General features: G+C 35.6%; 1 protein-coding gene across 8 annotated transcripts in view; it reads left to right on the forward strand.

Annotated features, from left to right (window-relative positions):
- The window catches only part of DISP1 (dispatched RND transporter family member 1), a 181,883-nt gene that overhangs the window by 44,294 nt on the left and 117,437 nt on the right, over nucleotides 1-20,152 (forward strand). For 2 of the 8 annotated variants that reach the window (XM_033099534.1, XM_033099539.1), the window contains exon 2: nucleotides 1,281-1,469. The exons of the other annotated variants lie outside the window; for them this stretch is intronic. The gene's annotated coding sequence lies outside the window, so the exon portion shown is untranslated. The remainder of the gene's footprint in view (nucleotides 1-1,280; nucleotides 1,470-20,152) is intronic. 8 annotated transcript variants of the gene reach the window in all.

Below are 20,152 nucleotides of genomic sequence, written 5' to 3' on the forward strand. Positions count from 1 at the left end.
TGTAATGCACAGCATGGTGACTACAGTTAATAATATGGTATTGCACATTTGAAAGTAGTTAGGAGAGTGGATCTTGAGAATTCTCACCAGAAGAAGAAATTTATAACTGTGTGGTGATGAATGTTAACTGGGCGTATTGTGGTGATCATTTTGCAATATATACAAATATCAAATCATTATGTTGTACACCTAAAACTAGCAATGTTTTGTCAATTATACCTCAATAAAAACAAAAACTTGTGAAGACTGGAGATTCTACATTGCTTAGTTTAGATGATACATTGCTTAGAGATTATACATTGTTTAGTTTAGGTGATATATTGCTTAGAGATTATACATTGCTTAGTTTAGAGACACAGTGCTCTGTCAGTGTTATTTATTATGTGTTAAATAGTTCATTTCTATCTGTTGTGGGTGGGGCACAATGATAAATATAAAGATCATGAAAATGGTTTCTATTATCAGTGGATTTAAGAAAATTAAAAACAAGTATTTTTTCAATTAAAAAAGTATGTAAAACAACCAGTTAACAAAACAAAAGTTTTACTCACATAGTATTGCATGTAATAGTAACCAAAAATATACTTTTATCCAGAAAGAAATAAGAAATGGGTAAGAGAACCCAATGAGAAAAACTTAAAATTTAATTAAAACATCAAAGAATGTAAAAAAGTATGGAGAGATATTTCATGTTACTTAATGTTATAAAATGTTTCTCATAAAGGTTAATTAAGGTTAAAACCTCAAATAATGAGGCAAAGTATGTAATGAAAAACATTGGTCTTTGGCCCACCCTTTCTCAATCCTGGGTCATTATTCCCCTAGGCAACTACTTTGAATTCTTTAAGCAGTTTCTTCTGGTGTTTACCTCCATATTTTTCAGTATTATGCATTTAAAAATTTTTTCAGTTTAGTCACTATCTGTTGAGTTTTTAATGAGGCAAATGAAGATTTAGCTCTTTTATTCCTCCCTTATCAATTCTTTCTCTCTCCCCCTCAACTTTCTCCCCCCCCCCCATAGTTATCACAGTTTTTGGTTAGTGTCTTCAGTGTTATAATTATGTAACATTCATATCTGAGGCACAGTGATTATAATTACATTCACTTGTTTTTCGTAACTTGCATCCATAACTCGTTTTTCTTGGAGTTTATGGGAAATTTTCTTGTACTATCTCTTTGATAATTTCTTGTGCTCCCTTTTCTCTTCTAGAATTTCTATAATGTAATATTGGGTCTCCTGGATTTTTATCTTCTAATTTTTTTCTTTTCTTTTTCTCTAGTGTCTGGGAGATTTCCTCAGCTTCATCTTCCACTCTTACTGTTACAGGCATACCTCAGAGATAATGCGGGTTCCGTTCCAGACCACCACAATAAAGCGAGTTGTAGTCTTGCTGCTGGAGGGTTTTGCCTTCAATTTGTAAAAAAACAACATCTATGAAGAGCTGTAAAGCGAAGTGCAATAAGATGAGGTATGCCTGTAACAATAGAATAGATCACTTGTAACAATAGACTGTAATAAAAGGTGAATGTGTCTCTCAAAATATCTTACTTACTTTACTCACCTTTTCACTTGAAGGGGCACTTGGCCGCTTCTCTGTGGCATATCCTAATGACTAGTTTCACGACTCTTGTGTTTTGGGGCCATGATTAAGAAAAATTAGGGTGACGAACACAAGCAGTGAGACTCCACCACAGTCAATCTGATCCCCGAGATGGACTATCAGGCACATAGTGTGTACAGAGTGGATATGCTGGGAAAAGGGATGATTCATGTCCCGTAGGATAGTGTGGGAGTGTTCGATGTTTCATCACGCTACCCGGAATGGCACGCAATTTAAAACTTATGCATTGTTTATTTCTTAAGTTTTCCATTTAATATTTTTGGACCGTGGTTGACCACGGGTAACTGAAACTACGGAAAGCAAAACCATGGATGGGGGAAATACTGTACTGGTGAAAATTTTAACCATTGTACAGCATGCCAGGGGCTAGTAGTATTACATCTCCCCCAGTGAGGAGGGCAATTCCTGGACTGAGTTTTGGCTGTGAGCCAACAGTAGCCAGCATTGCAGGCAGCTGGGGGATTGAGTTCTTAGGGGCAGGCTCTGGGTGTCCACTACAGAAGGGTTTTAGGTGTCCTCGTGTGCAGTATTGCCAGAAATAAAAGCTACCCAAGCATGTAGTACGTAAATTCTTCTATGGACTCCGTTACCTAATGGATAACGAGTTTGGCTATGATTTCTCTGAGTCATTCAATCCTGTTAGCCATAAGTTTCATTTTCAAAGAAGTGTATAAATCATTAATCATATCACTGAAATGAGAGATTATGATTTTGAGATAAACCTAGTCATTATTGATTTATTACATTACGGGGTAGATGCTACTTTTTGGTGATGGTGATACAATTTCTGGTTTTAGGAAGTTTTGTAATAAAATGTCGTATTGCCAGCTTATTTTTTTAAAATCCTTTGTAAAGAACCAAGTCCTGTAGCTTTAACTGCTGGCATTTATGAAAAAGAAAAGTTGGGATATGTGCTCAAAGTTAATTTTTAGAGCTTTATTGAGATATATTTCACATGGCATTAAATATTTACATATTGTAAGTGTATAGGTCAGCAGTTTTTAGTACAGTTACAGAAGGTTTTGCAATCATCATATCTAATTTTAGAAAACTTTTAACACCCCCCCCCCCCCCAAGAAACCCCTTGTCCCCCAGCAGTCAGTCCCCATCCTGGTCCTCACCCTGCCCTCCCCAGCTCAGCACTAAACAACTGCGAACCTACTTACTGTCTTTATGGATTTTCCAGTTCTGGACACTTCACATAAATGAAATCATATAACATGAGACCTTTTGACTGGCTTCTTTCACTTAAAGCTAATATAGTTTTTTTCCACTGTATATTAATCCTAGTAATATTTCTCTGTTTTCTAATAGGAGAGGATTAGAGCATGACAGAACAAAGCTGAAACTCTTCAGCACGATCTCCATCTACTTCATGCCTCCATTGCCCCATCAGCTATGGCTTAGTGAGAAGTTTCTAGATATGGGTAGCAACCATATTATATGAGGTGGCTCTATTTCACTAGTTCAGGGAATCAGTAATAGATGAAGTCATTTCAGTGATTATTCATTGATTGATTCATTCGCTCATCCATTCAACTTGACTGGAAGGATGGAAATGACATGTCTATATTGTAGCCTGCTCTCAGGAAGAACCACATTCCAAGTTGTAATAGGTGGTGGTTTTGACTTTTTAAAAAAGAAATAGCCCAGTTTATAAAAAAGGACAGTTTAGTCCATTTCTTCTATTGCCGTCTGATTGTAAGAGAACAAAAAGTGCTTATCATCATAGTTGTTACCTTACAACAATTTATCAGTTGCTTGCATGTGTTGACGGTATGCTAAGAAGCATGTTGCAGGAGTTCTCATCATTCTAACGTCCTGGTCAGGTAAGTGGTCTTATCCACATACAGAGATAAGGAGAATGATTTCTATGTAGGGGGTGACTATTCATAATAATATAGAAGAATAGTGAGGATATCGGTGGCATTAAGACTTCATGGGTGAGCATGGTTAGGGAACAAATGTCTAAATAGCCACCTTAGTGAGATGATAATGAATAAAATGGTGAGAAACAGTGATCTAGAGTACAGATACTTGCAGTGTCTAATGTGTAGATACGAGTAGAAAGCAGGACCTACCTGTATCGGATAATCACTCTCTCTTAGTGCCTACGTACTGTGCACGTTTGTATTCTGGATGCTAACATAGTTTAAATGGCAAAATATCTGATAATAATAGAAAGCCCTGCGATTACATGGCATCTATTGATTTCATCTCCCAAATCTGCCTTTAATTGTGTGATTAAAATATTTAGAGTTCTTAACAGTTTTAACATTTGTTTTTCTATGTTTTTATTATACTTGTCATTTGAAAAATCACTACAGGTTTCTTTTTTATGTAGTAGACTTATTTTTTAGAGCAGTTTTAGGCTTATGGGAAAACTGCGCGGCAAGTACAGAGAGCTCCCGTATCCGCCCTTCCCTCGCCCCGCCCTTCTTCCCCCCCCCCCGCCCCCCCCCGTTTCCGTGATTGTTGACACCTTTCAGTAGCATATGCATTTGTTACAATTGATGAGCCTATGTTAATATGTTTTAGTTAATATTATTAACTAAAGTCCATCGTTTTCATTAGGATTTACTCTTCGTGTTGTACAATTCTATGAGCTTTGTCAAATGCATAATTCATACATCCACCATTACAGTTTCGTACAGAATAATTTTACTGCCTTACAAATCCCCTGTGGGATGTTAAATGAAAATAAGAATCCTTTTTTCTACCCACCTTCCCAGTCTGACTCTAAGAAACTGCTGTTAATATTTTCGCGTGTCTTTTCAGAATTGTCTTGCAATTTGGCTTTTTAATGAAACAATGACTTTTGGATCTCTTTCAAGACAGTACCTGTTAGATACGCCCTATTTTTCCAGTGGCGGCCGTCAACAGTCCTGAACATTCTTAAAGGAAGGGATTATTCAGTGACTGTGAGCGCCAAGTCCACACAGCACCGTGGAGCTGCGCTCCAAGAAGGAGGGAGCATATCTAATGCCTCACAGTGGTGCCACTTTGGTGTGGAAACTGAATGTTACAACGTATCATTTAAGGTTTTAGGATTATTGAGCACATATTATTAACGAGAAGATGAAGAAAGTGCTCTGATGTGCATATGTGTATTATGCTCATTTCATGAGTACCTTTGTCTAAATAGAAAAGCTTTTACTTAATATTGTACAAGACTTAATAGTTCCTCATTCTTGATATTTTAAACCTTTAAGTAGCTTTCATTGATGATGTGATTAAATGCTTGTCAAAAGCAGCTGTGGTATGTTTTCTCTTTGAAAGATGGAACTTGAGAAAAATGTGAATCAGTCAATGAAATAGTAAGAATGTTTCATGAAAAAAACATTAGGCATCGTTTTAAGCTTTCTGTAAAATTTTAAGAGTATTTGCCATGGGAAAATATTTCTGGAGTTCATGTATGATAAATTCTTGGTATATATTAATTTTAGATACCAAAATTCATTATTGTTTAGTTGACCTGATAGACTTTTAAAACTAATTGTGAAAGAAACAGAACTTGGTGACAATTCAAATAAATAACTGGGCTTTTGGCTTTTTTCTATCATTTCACTGAATGGAAAGTAGCATGCTTTATTAGAAAACGAAGTGATAAATTTATTTTCCTTGGCTTTTTATATTTTTTTTACACCTTTCATATGAATAATTCGGTTAATATGAATTGTATTATTTGAATAATTCTGGTGATACGGACTTTGGATGTATCATTTAACTTACATGTTCATTCATAGCAGCATCACTGACAGCCAAAGGGACAAGCAACCCAGGCGTCCATTGATGGATGAATAGGTAAACAAAATGTGGTATATACACACAGTGGAAGATTACTCAGCTGTAAAAAGGAGGGAGATTCAGGTACATGTTGCAACATGGATGAACCTTGAAGACATTTTGCTGAGTGAAATAAATCAGTCACAAAAAGGCAAATACTATACGATTCTACTTATATGACGTGTTCAAAGCAGTCAGGAGCATAGGGACAGAAAATGAAATGGTGATGGCCAGGGACTGGAGGAAGGGGGAAATGGGAAGTTATTGTTTAATGGGGATAAAGTTCAGTTTTGTAAGATGAAAAGTTTCTGGACATTGGTGATGCACAGTGTGAATGTACTTAATACTGAATTGTACACTTAAATTGGTTTAAGATGGTAAATTTTATATGTGTATTTTACCACAATTTAAAAATTTTGAAAATCGTCTGTGTTTGTTTCCTTCTGCTGACTTTAGGCTTCATTTGTTCTTTTTCTAGTTCTTTAAGATGTAATGTTAGGTTGTTTATTTGGGACTTTTCTTGTTTCTTGAGATAGTCCTCTAATGGCATAAAGTTCCCTTTTATTACCACTTTGGCTGCATCCCCCAAATTTTGATATGTTGTATTTTCATTCTGATTTTTTCTATGTATTTTTTGATCTCTACAAACACATGCAACTAATTTTGCCCAGTGGAGTAGTCTAGCAAGAATGGAGAAATCTAGAAGTTTGAGAGATTTTATCTCATTTCCGAAATATTTAGAAATACGCTCCTGATTTCAATTGCTAAGACAGTGCGAAGGAAGAGAATTATTTTGGTAATTACGGTCTGGTCTTACAAGGATTATAGTCTTAAAGCTTTTGAAAAATTCTGAATAAAAGTTTTCCTTTAAGTGCTATTTAGCCATTCATTTATATTGATTAAAGTTTTGTGTGCATGGTTTTAGGATTATTGAACACATAATAACATATTATTAACTAGAAGACAAAAGTGCTAGAGATTATAAGGCTAGATAGGTAAGTGGCCGAGTTAGAAAGAAGATATTTATATCAGAATGCTCAGATGCAGGTTGAAAAGTTTCAGCCTACCTACAACAGAAATTTGAGGTTATAAGAGTAACCATAAGTCTGCTTCAGAGAAAAGAGGCAAATCGCTTGCTTCCAAGTCACTCCTCTTCATTTTTCTCAGAGCGATCAAATTATTTGATAACACAAAACAGTACTAGCTCCTTTTAAGTTTAGCCACCAAAGCCAGGTTATCATTTCCAACATTCTTTAATTAGCTACTGAATTCTGAGACAAGAGTGAAGAGAAAATGTGATTAGATATGCTTGTCTGGCCATATCACCAGCCATCGGCTTTTATTTGCGGTGTGTTTAGAAGGGTTCTTAAAAAAAGATTACAACAACAAAACCACATTTCTGTGTATCGTTATACCATTTAGTTAAATACCCTATACATATAACTTATTTTCTTTAAGTTACTAATACATGCAAAGGCAAGCAGAATATCTCATTCATCTTGGGTCAAAGATTTCATCCTATTTATCTTTGTGATTTGCACTTAGCACAGTGCTGGGCATATATGAAGCTATTAATAAGTGTTTGAATGAGTGAATGACTAAATCAATGAATATGTACCAATTCCAGAATTGGGCTGGATATCATCTATAAATCTTTCTTTTATGAATTTAATGTTGCATTTGCTAGTACTTTTACAAATACAGTGTCTGGCAGAAATTGCTTTATGTTCAAGGTTAAAAACAAGCAATCAATAGTGACCATTTTCTATAAATGTTAGTATTTTCCAAAGTATGTTCCACGAGGCACTAGTTTGGGGAGATGATCAGCTAGAATATGGTTTTGTAATCATAAACTCAGGAACAATTCCATAAATGCCACCCCTTGCAACATACACAGGCGCATGTGTCCACACACATGTGTTGACGTACAGTGTGTAGCAATATATTAATGTCACTAAGAAGTCCTGTAGTATTACAAACTGCTTTAGCTTGGCTTAGGTCAACATTTCCTACATTTGTATGAACTCAGAACCATTTTTTTCCTTAATATCAGTTGGTCAGCTGATGCCCTTTGTACTCCACAGACGACTCTTTGGGAAATAATGCTACACAATACAACCGTGTAACAGAACAGTATTTTGATGAGGTTTCCGAATAATAGCACATCAGAAGTCCATTGTTATTTCATTCATGATAAATGGAATTTTGGGAATAGCATTTAGAAGTTGTTAGAAACTTAAGGTACAGTGAATCTTCCTTGAATTTGCTATAGACTAAAATACCTTGCATTTATAGACAGATTACTAAAAATACTTTTAATCTCTCTACTTGGTATATAATGATAAAATTAATCCCAACTAATTGGAGAAGTTATGCAAATCCAAGATAGCATAATAGAATACAGAATGGTATTTAAAGAAGTGTAATTTTATCACTGTAAATACCTTATCTAAAATTATGCTAACAAAATATTCCCAAGTGGAAGATTCTGGGTGGAAATTCTTTAAATAATAGTGACTTGTAGTTAGTTCAGGTGCAAATATATAGTTGCATCTGTGGTTTGCCTCATAAAACCTTAGTTATTTAGTGAGCTGTATCCTAATTGAGAGTAGAATGAAGCGTGTAAATAAGGCAAAAGAGAGATCTCTAATGATGAAGAAAAAAAATTTCTTTTGAGCTGTGATTAAAATAACAAACAAGAAGTAAAGACTTGACTAGGACAGCTAAAAAGAGTGATTAATAATTGATCAACCAAAAGAAAAGGCGCATGCTTGTTGGGTTCTATGAAAGTCCAGGTTGAAGCCAAGTGTCAAGTCACAGTAGCAATCAAAAAACGAGAAAGAGAAAAACGAAAAGAAAGATGAGATTAATAGTGGTGGTTGCAGCAACCAAGACAGATAGATGTGGGAGAGGTCTGAAAGCAGGTGTACACAAGAGTCTGCAGCAAAAGCAGACAAACGGGGTCACGGCCATGGTTGCCACTGAAGATACTGGCATATCACACCCCTGTGGAGGCGTTGTGTTGGGGCTACGAAAGATACCCGTGGAATTGCAGTTGTCTTTGGAGCGCTGCCTTTTTACATGCTAAGCGTTCATCTCTAGACTATATCCCCAACAGCCCATTCTCTGCGCTTTGTTTTTGTATGTTTATAATAGTATGTGCACATTTGTTTCTTAAAATCTTGTCACATCAGTGGTTCTTAACTAGGCTTTAATAGACCTGATATGTTAGGATTTCCTCCAACTGCTTTTTACTTCCTTTGATACTTTATGTTCCTTTGCAGCATGAGAAAGTATAATAAAGCATAATAGTATCACTCACTTTATAGGAATAGGGAAATCAAGGTGAAGGTTAAGTGGCCTATGCAAGAATGAAGGGAAGGAGGCTTTCAAGTGTAGCTTAGAAACTAGGAGTTTGGTATTTTTATAGGGAAAAAATACAATGGCTAATTGAGCAGGCTTTTTGAATTTTACTTTTTTAATGCTTGATTCTACACTTAAGTATTAAATCTTTTCAAGTATTATCTATATCGGTACTGACTAATCTGCCTTTCGTTATATAACGGATAGCTGATCCAGCCTTTCCTTTTAAGAAAATCCTGGATGTATTAGATCGTTAAAACAAATTCTAACATTTGGTGCTCATTAGTGTTATAACCGAAACAAAAACATTTTAATGGTTGATCCCAGAATATTTTGAAGTTAGTGTAACTTTGCTGGAAAGGTATTTAAGCTATAGTATCAATTGCAAATAGGCTGTGAGCCAATTTTCAAAGCTGTTTCTATGTAAGACACTGAGTTTTTCAGAATGCAAAAGATACAGTATATGGCACTGTGCCATGTGGCAAAGAAACAGAATGAAACAATTACAATGGGATTTGTATTGATAATTGTATTTCTAAGTGAGTAGTTTAAGATGTCGTGAAACAGTTTAGAATAAATCCCCAGCGTGCACAACAATTGCTTTATTTTAGTTGTAGACCATGAAAGAGGTGTTTTGAATATAAAAAAGGATGGGGATATCTTGGTAACGATTAAAACTTCAAATTCAATATTTAGGGTTTATAGCTATTTGACCTGACTTAAAATGGGATGCTTCAGTTTTTTGACTGGACATTTCAAGAAAACTGCAAATTATCATTTATCTATTAAGGTAAAATAATGTCTTTCTGTAATCCAGAGATTAAAAAGGTAAAATCGTTAACTTGAGATCCTTGTTTGTTTTTTGGCTGGGCAACAGAACTTGGCATAGAGAATTTTTCTTTTAAAGAATACTCAAATTAGTTTATTTTGTTTCTGGTAAATGCAAAAGAAAGGTAGTTCAGTATTAAATAATGTTATATGTGAGTTCGAAATTAATTCAGTGCTTCTTTTGTCATGACAATAATTAGATTGATAGTAAGTACAATTTAATGGTTTATATGTGTGTTTTGACATTTAATCATAGATATAATTGCTTGCAAGAACTTTTTTTTTAAATCTCAGGGTAACTATGTTTTATTCAGAGTTGTTCTAATTTGTGTAATCTTTTAAACACCTAAAAATTACATTGCTATTAGGTGTGTTTTCTTTTTTTTCTCTTTAAGTTTATTGGGGCGACAATTGTTAGTAAAGTTAGATTTCAGGTGTACAATTCTGTAATACATTATCAATATCCCACATTGTATGTTCACCACCCTATTAGGTGTGTTTTCAATAAGTGTTTTTGAAATGCGTAGATTTATAATGTTACACAGATTGGGAAAACAATTCTTAACACAGTTCTTTATGAGTTTCTGGTTATTTGGACAATATGTTTAAATTACTTTGAATTATTTTTGTAATCACTGTGAACTGATTTATTTTTGTACATGTATTTATGTGTTTTAGTTTTATCTGGACCTCAACTAGGTAGTTTAATGACAATTCCATAGCAAGATTATTTTGAAGGCTCACTCTTTACTTTATTCCCACTCTGTGATACACAACTATTTGGGTGGAAATATGTTTTAGGGTATAGTGTTTAGAAATGCATGAATCACTTGACATGCTTTAATAGTCAGAATAATTCACAGTGAAACTGAATTTTCAGCAATTAGTGTCCTTTATTGAATATCTGCTACTTTCACTTAAATAAAGTATAAATTTGTCAGGTTTAATTAATAGAATATCTTGAAAATATATAATAAATGTTGGTATCCGGACCAGCTTAATATATAATTTTGAAAAAATTCAATTTGATTAAAAATAAAATTTTAATTTTTAATTTATTCCTTTGTTTGTTTTGGTTTACTATTTATTTTGTTCTAGATCCGCATGGTAGAATTTGGCTCATGGAATAAAATGTCACTAACTCCAAATAGATTTGAATAATTTTTTAAATCCTAGTGATACTTTTGTAATTTTCTGTTGTTTTTTGACTCTGTTGTTTTAGACGAGTGTTGCCTTCTGATTTTTCCTGACTATGCTAGTGATTTGTGTGTAGAAATAAGAACTGTGAGTATTTCTCAGGCAAAAGATAGAAGGCGTTTTAGAAGGCGAGTAGATTTGTTTGGAAGGCATTTCCAATGACATAAACAGTGATATATTATGACTAATAAAATCAAAACCTCATTTTTTATGATGATGAAGTATAGGTAAGAAGTCCAATGGATGATAGATGAGTTTCAGGACTCGGTGTCAGTTTCTGACACTGTTCAAAGGTGCAGTAGAACAGGCAATCTGTAAAGCAAAGTTCATTTTCTAATTATGGCAAATATCGCTGTGTTTTATGGGTGATAGCTTACATCTATTCCAGGTTACTTTTTAGAATAGATACTATATATGTGTGGTACAGAATTAAAAAGGTTTAAAGATATGAAGCTTTCGTCTGTGCTAGTCCTTCTGTCACTCAGTTCTTCTCCTTGGTGGCAATAGCTGCTTACCCGTTTCCTCCAGAGATTTTATGAAAATACAAGCATACATGTGGTGTGTGCATATATTTTAATTTACTATTTATTATCCAAATTAAGTCGTTACCATTCTTGGATGTTGTGAAAAGTGCTTCAGTGAACTTTTTTATGTACAAATCTTGTTTAAAACAATCATTCTGAAGGATGTTGAAGCAGGATGACGCCTTTGAAGGAGAATGAATGATTTGCATCGAAACTTAGTACTGCCCGACAAAATTTGCAGGTGGCCAAATCCCGTTACCCTGAATAGCCTGGGGGGCGAAGGGCGGGGTAGATCACACAATCAGAAACTTTGTGTGACCATGGTAGACAGTGTTGAATGAACATTTCTGAGCCTCTCATTTTTATTTTCTTATAAAATGAACTTGATTGGGATGTAATTCGGGTGCAATAAAATGTACCCATTTTAAGTGAATAGTTTTAGCTGTTCAATAAATCTATACAGCCATGTAACCACCGGCACGGTGAAGGCATGGAGCATTTCCATCATCTAAAAAGTTCCCTTGTACCTTGTACTCTCCTTAGTGCCCCTTCCCCGCCCCCGCCACTAGCCCCAGGCAACCACTGCTCTGCTCCTGTCACTACAAATGGCATCACACAGTCTGTCTTTTGTGTCTGGCGTCTTTTGCTCAGCGTAATGTTTCTCAGCTTCATCCATGTTGTATATATGAGTAGTTTGTTCCTTCTGATTGGTGAGCAGTATTCCTTTGCGTGACTAGACCACAACACATTGATCTCTCTTGTATTGATGGGCGTTTGGGTTGCTTCCAGCTTTTTTATTATTATGAATAAAGCTCCCACTTACGTACAAGTCTTTGTATATTAATGTCTTCATATCTCTTGGGTTCATCCTCAGGAGTTGAATTGTAGGATCATATAGTAAGTTTATGTTTAATTTTATGAGAAGCTGCCAAATAGTTCTCAGAGTTGTACTGTTTCATATTCCCACCAAGACTATGAAAGTTCCAGATGCTCCCCAACCTCTTCAACACTCGGTATTGTTCGTCTTTTTAACTTGAGCCATTCTGGTGGATGTGTAGTGGTCTCTCATTTGGTTTGAATTCGTATGTTTTCATGTTCCATCCATATGGTTTCTTTTGTGAAATGTCTGTTCCGATCTTTTGCCCATTTTTAAATTGGATTGTTGTCTTATTACTTTATTATAAAAGTTCTTTATATGTTCTAGATACAAGTCCTTTGTTGGATATATGTATTATGAATATTTTCTCCAGTCTATGGCTTGCCTTTTCATTTTCTTGATGGTGTTTTTTGAGCATATAAATTTTTATTTTGATGAAGTTTAACTTTTCAATTATTCTTGTCTAAGAAATCTTTGCTCAGCCTAAGGTCTTGAAGGTTTCCTCTAGAAATTTTACAGTTTTTAGCTCTTACTTTTAGGTCTGCAATCCATTTCGAGTTAATTTTTGTGTATATTGGGTATGAGTATTTTGTGTGTAACCAGTAGAAACCCATTGAAAATGTTTGAACATGGAGGCAACTTTAGTGACACTGTAGAGGTTGCAGTGAAAGGGTGAAAAGACACATGGCATGAGGTGACAGTGACCCAAACTAGGACAGCAGTCACGCATATGGAGAGAGCAAGGAACAGGATAGATTTGATGGCATTATAGAAATAGAATGAATTGAATGGGGAATAAAGATGTGGCTGAGGCTTGTGGTTCTAGGAAAGAACATAGTCTGTGACCAGGACTGGGATACAGGACAAGGAAAAGATTTATGATGAATGGCGAAGAGTTCTCTTTTCACGCTGTTGACTTACGTGATAGCCGGACATTTAATCCTTCTCCGCATGCACACATGTTGGGACACAGCCATATTCTTAGTGAAAACATTTTTTCATTAACCCACTGTAACCAATTTTTAGTGTTGTTATATAGTTTCCATTATGGTAGTTTTTAAGGCTTCATAATACTGTAGTTTTATAGTGAAGCTACTATAATATGCTATATAAAAGAATGATCTTTAAAAAAAAAAAAAGCTACCAAAATGGTTTCCACTGTATTTCTCTCCTGTTTCCATCACAATATAACCATTAATAAGGATATTCTTTCATTCTTTGTCTAGATATGCAGACATCTCATATAATACTTTTCACGGAAGTAAGATTGTTTTATCTTTATTTATTTTGATGCTCAAATTATCCCAGCATGGCCAGTGAAAATGGGCTACTTCAAGCTGAGTTCTGTGTCCTTTGACATGTCCCTATGGTTGTTTGAGCACTTTCTTATATTCTGTCATAAGATATCCTTGGCTCATCTCGTACTTTCCTGGCTCAAGCCCTGTATTCAGGCATTTCTTTGAGGAGCTCTGTTTCTTTTTAGTGGGGAATGGTTTTCAGAAACAGAGGTCTAGATGCTCAGATGTGCTTACTGCTGCCAAGGCCTCATTGCATTTAGGTCCTATCAATGGACAGAGCTGGGAAATTATGTGTGTGTGTGTGTGTGTGTGTGTGTGTGTGTGTGTGTATGTGTGTGTCTATATTTCATACATTTCTATACTTCCATATCCATCTATATAAATAATGATAGGGGTGGCCAGTTAGCTCAGTTGGTTAGAATGTGGTACTAATAACACCAAGGTTGCTGGTTCGATCCCCATGTGGGCCACTGTGAGCTGCACCCTCCTTAAAATAAATAAATAAATAAAAATAAATAAATAAGGAAGGAAGGAAGGAAAGAAAGAAAGAAGAAAGAGAAAGAGAGAGAGAGAGGAAGAAAAGAGAGAAAGGAAGGAAGGAAGGAAGGAAGGAAGGAAGGAAGAAAAGAAGAAAGAAAGAAAGAAAAGGTCATACTTATACCTCCAATTGTAATCCAATATCCTAAGTGTTTTTTCTTTAAGCTTTCCTCTTTCCATGTGAGGAAACCTGCCTCCCATTAACGCAATACGTTTACTTATTTGCTCAGTTCCCTTGTAAATAACAAATCTTCTGGTTATAATTGACCAAATTTTTGCTCCAAGACATGCCAACTCCCCTCTCTTCAGCAGCCTCTGCCCAGCGCAGAGAAATGGGAAAAGGATGAAAAAGAAGGGAGAGGGAGGAAGGTCTTCATAATGAATTTGGGCTCGATCATTCCATTGGATGAATAAAAACTTGAGGAAGGAAGGTGCCAGATAGAATTTTAAACTTGAGAATAATCAATTTTGTCAGTATCTTTTTTTTTTTAATTGTTTCTGGCTTTCATGTCAAAAGCTAACTTCATAAAAATATTTTTTGTAGTACTTTTTATACCTTTTGTGTTTTTCTTGACATTTTAATCTTTAATCCATCTGAGATTTATTTGGGGGTTATTTTAGAATCTTATTATATTTTATTTTTCCAAATGGATAACCAGTTATTTCAACATTAATAGTGGCTAATCCATCTTTACCACATTGATTTTAAATGTCATCTCCATTGGATCCTGTTTACATTGCTCAGTTTCTGTATTCTTATGGTCCATTTATCTGTTGCTTTTTTTTTTCATTGCATGCCTGATAGTGGGGCAGTGTAATATTACCTCCTAGGGTACTTGTGAGCATTAAATGAGAAATGCATGTAAAATGATTAGTGCCAGCCATACATAGTGTAAAGTAGTCAACCCACATTAGCCTTTATTATCATCTCAATGTAAAAGGAATCCATTTTTAAAACAATAGGGGAGTAAATTGCAAAAAGAGAAAAAAAAGGTAAAAAGTATAGTAAGAAGTACTGGCATAGCTTTTTTCCCATAAAAATTTAGACCTAATTTTTACACTGTGCTTATAAAATGGAAAGAACTCATATTCTTTATATATAGATAAATTACATTTAAAAATGCAACAAACATTAGACGAAGTTTGATTATTTAGAATTACAGGTGTTCTCGATTACAGCGTCTTAGTAGGCAGAGACTATGTCTTATTTCATTTAACAAATATTTATTGAGCATCACCGTGTTGCCAGGCATTGAGCACAGAACAAGACATAATATCTACCTTGGGCAGTGCACAGCTAGTTGGAGATACAGACATATAAACAAATAAATGCGAATAGTGTGGAAAGTGCTGATACATATGTGTGTGTGTGTGTGTATATATATATATATACACACACCAGTGTTTTTAGTTGTCTTCTGCTGATGTGGAAATATTTCTATCAAGCAGCACACATTCACTGAGACATTTTCCTAAACATATGGATGGGATGATGAGAATATTTAAATAGAGTTTTTATGCTAACTACCCAGGAACTATATTTCAAAGTACGTACTGGTCCCTCCACCCCCTACCCTCGAATCTTTGTATAAGACCAATCACAAAGAAGGCAAAAAGCCACATTTTTGGAATGTTTCTTTTGTGTATGTCCTGCTTTTAAAGATGTTAACTCTATATATTCCATGTTTAATCCTGAATAGTGAATGCATATATTCTACATATTAACAAATTGATGGTACTTTCAGTACCTTGTGCTAATATTATTTTCTCTGAATGCTTCCTCTAGTTCTGTGACTAAGATTGTGTAATTACTTTGTATTTTTATATGGTCAAATCGATGCATTTTAAAATCCAAACATCTGTTCTATATATACTCTGCACCTGTGACAAGATGATTTTAACCATTCTCTTGTAAAAAAGAAACACATTGTCAGGGGCACCCCAGCTTTGAAGCAGACGTTCTCTTTCTCTGCTTGGTAACCATGTGAAAAATACCAATTACTGAAACTCTGAGAAGAATGAAATTACTTGTAAACCTAGTATTCATACCAAAAAGGCCCTCTAAATCAAAACCATCCTGAGATGCAATAGACCAAATCTGTATAACATAAACCTTTCAAGTTCAATGTAGCTAAAAAAATATCCTTGATTTGGGAAGGCAGCTTTAACCAAACAGTATTGTTAAAAATAACTAAAGGGAGACAGCTGGCAACCAACCCGACAAACATGTATCCTGCCAGGAAGCTATGCAACTCCAAGTACCTACGTGGGTATTCAGAGTAAACATCAGTGGACTGTCACAGGCCATATTTCTAGTAAGTTTTTGATAATATTTTAATGCATACGAAGTGTTCTGACAAGTAGAGTTACAAAATTTCAAAAATCAAAAGCATACATTAAAATTTCAGTTGGAAGGAAAATCATGCGCACAATGTTACGTGTCAATTATATCTCTATAAAGCTGGAAAAAGAAAAAACAAAATCATGACGATGTCAGATTTTGATGAGAGTGAAACTTAGATTCTAGTACTGTGTCTTTTCAGAAAGATAATGTGTTCCAGTGTCACTTTTCATTATTAGAAAATTGTCTTCAAGAGGAGCACAAATACGAGAGGTCTAGAAATGCCTCTCAGAGTGTTTGGAAGATAGGTTGTGTAGTGGGCATTGCTGTAAAGACTCAGAGGCTGGCTTTGGGAATCAAACAGCGGGTCTCTGTTTGCATTCAAGCTCTGTCACTTACTAGTCTATTGACCAGTAATCTTTCTGTGCCTCAGTTTCCTGAGCTGTGAAATGTGTAAGATAGCTCTCCTAAAGTTGTGAGATTTAAGTAAGTACATACATAAAAAATGCTTAGCATGTTATCAGCACACGAGCAACACTTAGTAAATGCTGGCTGTAAGCTTCAATGTAAGCAGACATTTGTCCCATGCATTTTTCCTCCATGTTTCTTTTCTCCTCGCTTACTCTTAGTTTTTCCTTTTCTCTTTAGTTTTCCAATCCTCCCGCTTTGTTTCTATCCCACTCGCTCCCTTGTTGTCCACTTTTTCTCTCTTTCTTGAAAGTTAAAACTTCTGTTTTCTCCCACTTTGCCCCCAAATTTTTATCATCTTTTTAAATTTCCCAATTCCTATTATTTTCTCTGACAGGCCCAGCAGCCATATTTCTTCTTCCCTTCATAGGCCTGTATCTCTGCCTCAGGGGCTCTTAACCTAAGGTCTTTGGTTGCTCTTTGGAGCCCTAAAGAACCCCTGAAATTGCACACAGAATTTTATGAAGATGCATTTTTTTAAGGGAAAGTTTCCATAGTTCTTTACCCGGGTTTCAGAGGATTTCACAAATTGGCCAAGGTTAAGAACCATTGCTCAATGGATGTCCCTCTCTCCCCACCAGGTGATTTGTTGGGCCTCTTTGCCAGTTGCCTCATTGATTAGGGTACCTCTGAGGACATGGAAAGGTGCTCACCATTGTGCTGTCTGTCAGAGAGTACATGAGATTTGTACCATAACAGAGCTCATTAATTGATGCATTGCTGTATTGTGCTTTAATATTTGCGTGCAACAGCTTTGTTTTTAAAAATTTTAGTGGTTTTAGAGAAACAACATTATGCATTCCATAAAGTTATTTTCCCCATTTCAGATATTCGTGACAAACGGCCAGCTCCATTTAAAACAAAGTAGATATTTCTCATTCTAATATCTTTTCCATTTCTGTATGATACACCCAAGCCAACTTGGAAACAAAGCATTCAGTATTTTAGAAACTAACTCTCCAACGAAAAAAACAATGTATTTGGAATTAGTTATAAATTCATTAGAAGAAAATTCCAGATTGACAGCATTTTGGATTTCTTTTAAGCCTTTGAAGGCAGGCATGTCAACTGTAACAAAACAGTAATGTAGACTTTTAGTATATTTTTTTTCTAGTTGGCCAAAGAGCCAAGCTGTTTTCTTAACTAAAATCTTCATTCACTTGAATCCTCATGACAGCCTGAAAAATTTAGAACTCCTCCAGGAAAAGGAGATACACACCGAACACATTCTTCACACATCTTATCATGTGTAAAAGTCGAGAGAAGAAAAATATTCCTTTGAAAATACCACTTCTTTCATCTCTGCACTGATAATTTTGACCTCAAAAATAAAACACCCATACTCAAGAGCCTGGATTCCACTGGGGAGTCATCAAACCAAATGAACAAACACAAACCCCTCCCTCCTTTTAAAAAAATAGTGGTGATCCATCCTGGCTTAGTGTTTGGAGTTTAGCTAATACAGTGCCACGTACATATTTAACAAAAGTGAGCTGAGCATCTAGCACATGCTAGGCTCTGGGTACACAATAGTGAACACGACACTTAAGGTCCTTGTCCTTGAGAAACACACACACACATACACATGCACACACATGTGTGTTCATATACAAAGAGTGACAAGTGCAAAGAAATGAATAGGGCCTGAGGAGAGAGGAAATTTTGCTTTAGAATGCCACCTATAAATAGTTATTTGCTAGAAACAATAAAAGCCCTTCATTTAGTCTTATTAATCTGTTTTCTGTGTTTTAATAATGGACTTGGTAGCAGGCCATAATTGGTGGCTGTTCAGAAAAGGAGCTCCGGTCATCCAAAGATTTCTGCACCTTGACACGTAAAATTTGCTCTGGAAATGAAAACACACAGATGTACCTACAAGAGGTGTTGGCCACAGCCTCTATAGGGGAGTGAAACCGGAAGAACTCTCTTTTTCATAACTCTCTGTTTCCCTGACTCCACACGGCTGAATCACAGCAGCTGATGCCCTAGCGCCCTTGTCTTAGAGATAGTGCTGAACTCTGGTCTGAGGAATACAGCTTGGCCACTACCAATCTAACCTGACGCTTTCATTCTTTCAGGACATGAAACTGAGGGCTTTGGTGCCCTCTTTTTAGCTGAGTAGAGGAGAATCCTATTGTCAAGCCTACATTTTCTAATTCATTGTTTTCCTGTTTGTTTTTTTTTTATTATTTTTTGTTGGGTCAGTATTATGCCTATCTAGGAGACTGTTTGGAAACCTCAATGTTAAGGAGATAAATGTGGATACCCAGCTGCTTGTGATGAACAAGATTTTAGGGGCTAGGAGAATGGCTTCTCTATAGAATGTTAACAGTTCTGTTTGTGTGTTGGGGAACTGAGGCTGTTCACTCTAAATCACTTTCCGACTCATCTGGGGAGTTTGGGGGCCCCTCCAAGGAACCCTTAGGGCTGCCAGTGGGAGTAGGTTTGTGAAGAAGGGAGAGGTCTCCACCCACCCCACTTTCCCTTAATTAGGGAGCTATTGTACTAGTAGATACAAAGCAAAACAAAGAACTTGAAGACAATACATGAATTCCTGCTTCTTTGTCATAGAACCTTCCTGAGTTAGTGTGTTTGTGTAGCAACTCAAGGATTTCCTTGTACGTGGACAAAGAACCTCACCGGACCTTTCCACCTGGGCTTCCCTATTCTTTTCTCCTATCGACCATTCCTCCTCTGCTCTTCTCCTCACACAGCCCTTTTGTAGAAAGGAAAGTAGGGAAAAGAAATAGAACCCTTGAGTTCCACACTGTGGGAGCCATATACGACCTGTTAGCAATGATAGATTTCAACAATTAATTAACATTTGAAAGCCCTGAAAGTTATGTTCTTAAATCTTCTAACTGAATGGAAAACTATATTATCCTCATTAAGAAGACTATATATGGAAGTAACCAACACACTGAACTATTTAGAAAGCAACATATTTCAGCTAATAACGAGTCTTAACCTTTATAGGATTAGCACATGGAAATCGTTACTATGTACCAGCAGGTAAATTCTTGTCACCATACTTCTTAAGTCAAGGACTAAAAGTCCTCATTATACCAGGGCATTCTCATTTTCACAATTAATCTCATTTAGTTGCTAAGTTCCATGCTTAATGAAACAAAATTTAAAGAGATAACTAGTTTAATTTTGCAGTGTGAAATGCTTCCTCCTTTTTATTTCAAAACATGTTTTTCTCCCTACCTTTTGAAGATATTTTGACTAATTCAATTTTTGCATACTATTAAAGAGTACCCTAATTTATAAGCTGTAAAAGTATGTGATTTGAATGCTTCCTACCTAAT

Source organism: Rhinolophus ferrumequinum, chromosome 27 (genome assembly GCF_004115265.2).
Source record: "Rhinolophus ferrumequinum isolate MPI-CBG mRhiFer1 chromosome 27, mRhiFer1_v1.p, whole genome shotgun sequence".
NCBI classification, from domain to species: domain Eukaryota; kingdom Metazoa; phylum Chordata; class Mammalia; order Chiroptera; family Rhinolophidae; genus Rhinolophus; species Rhinolophus ferrumequinum.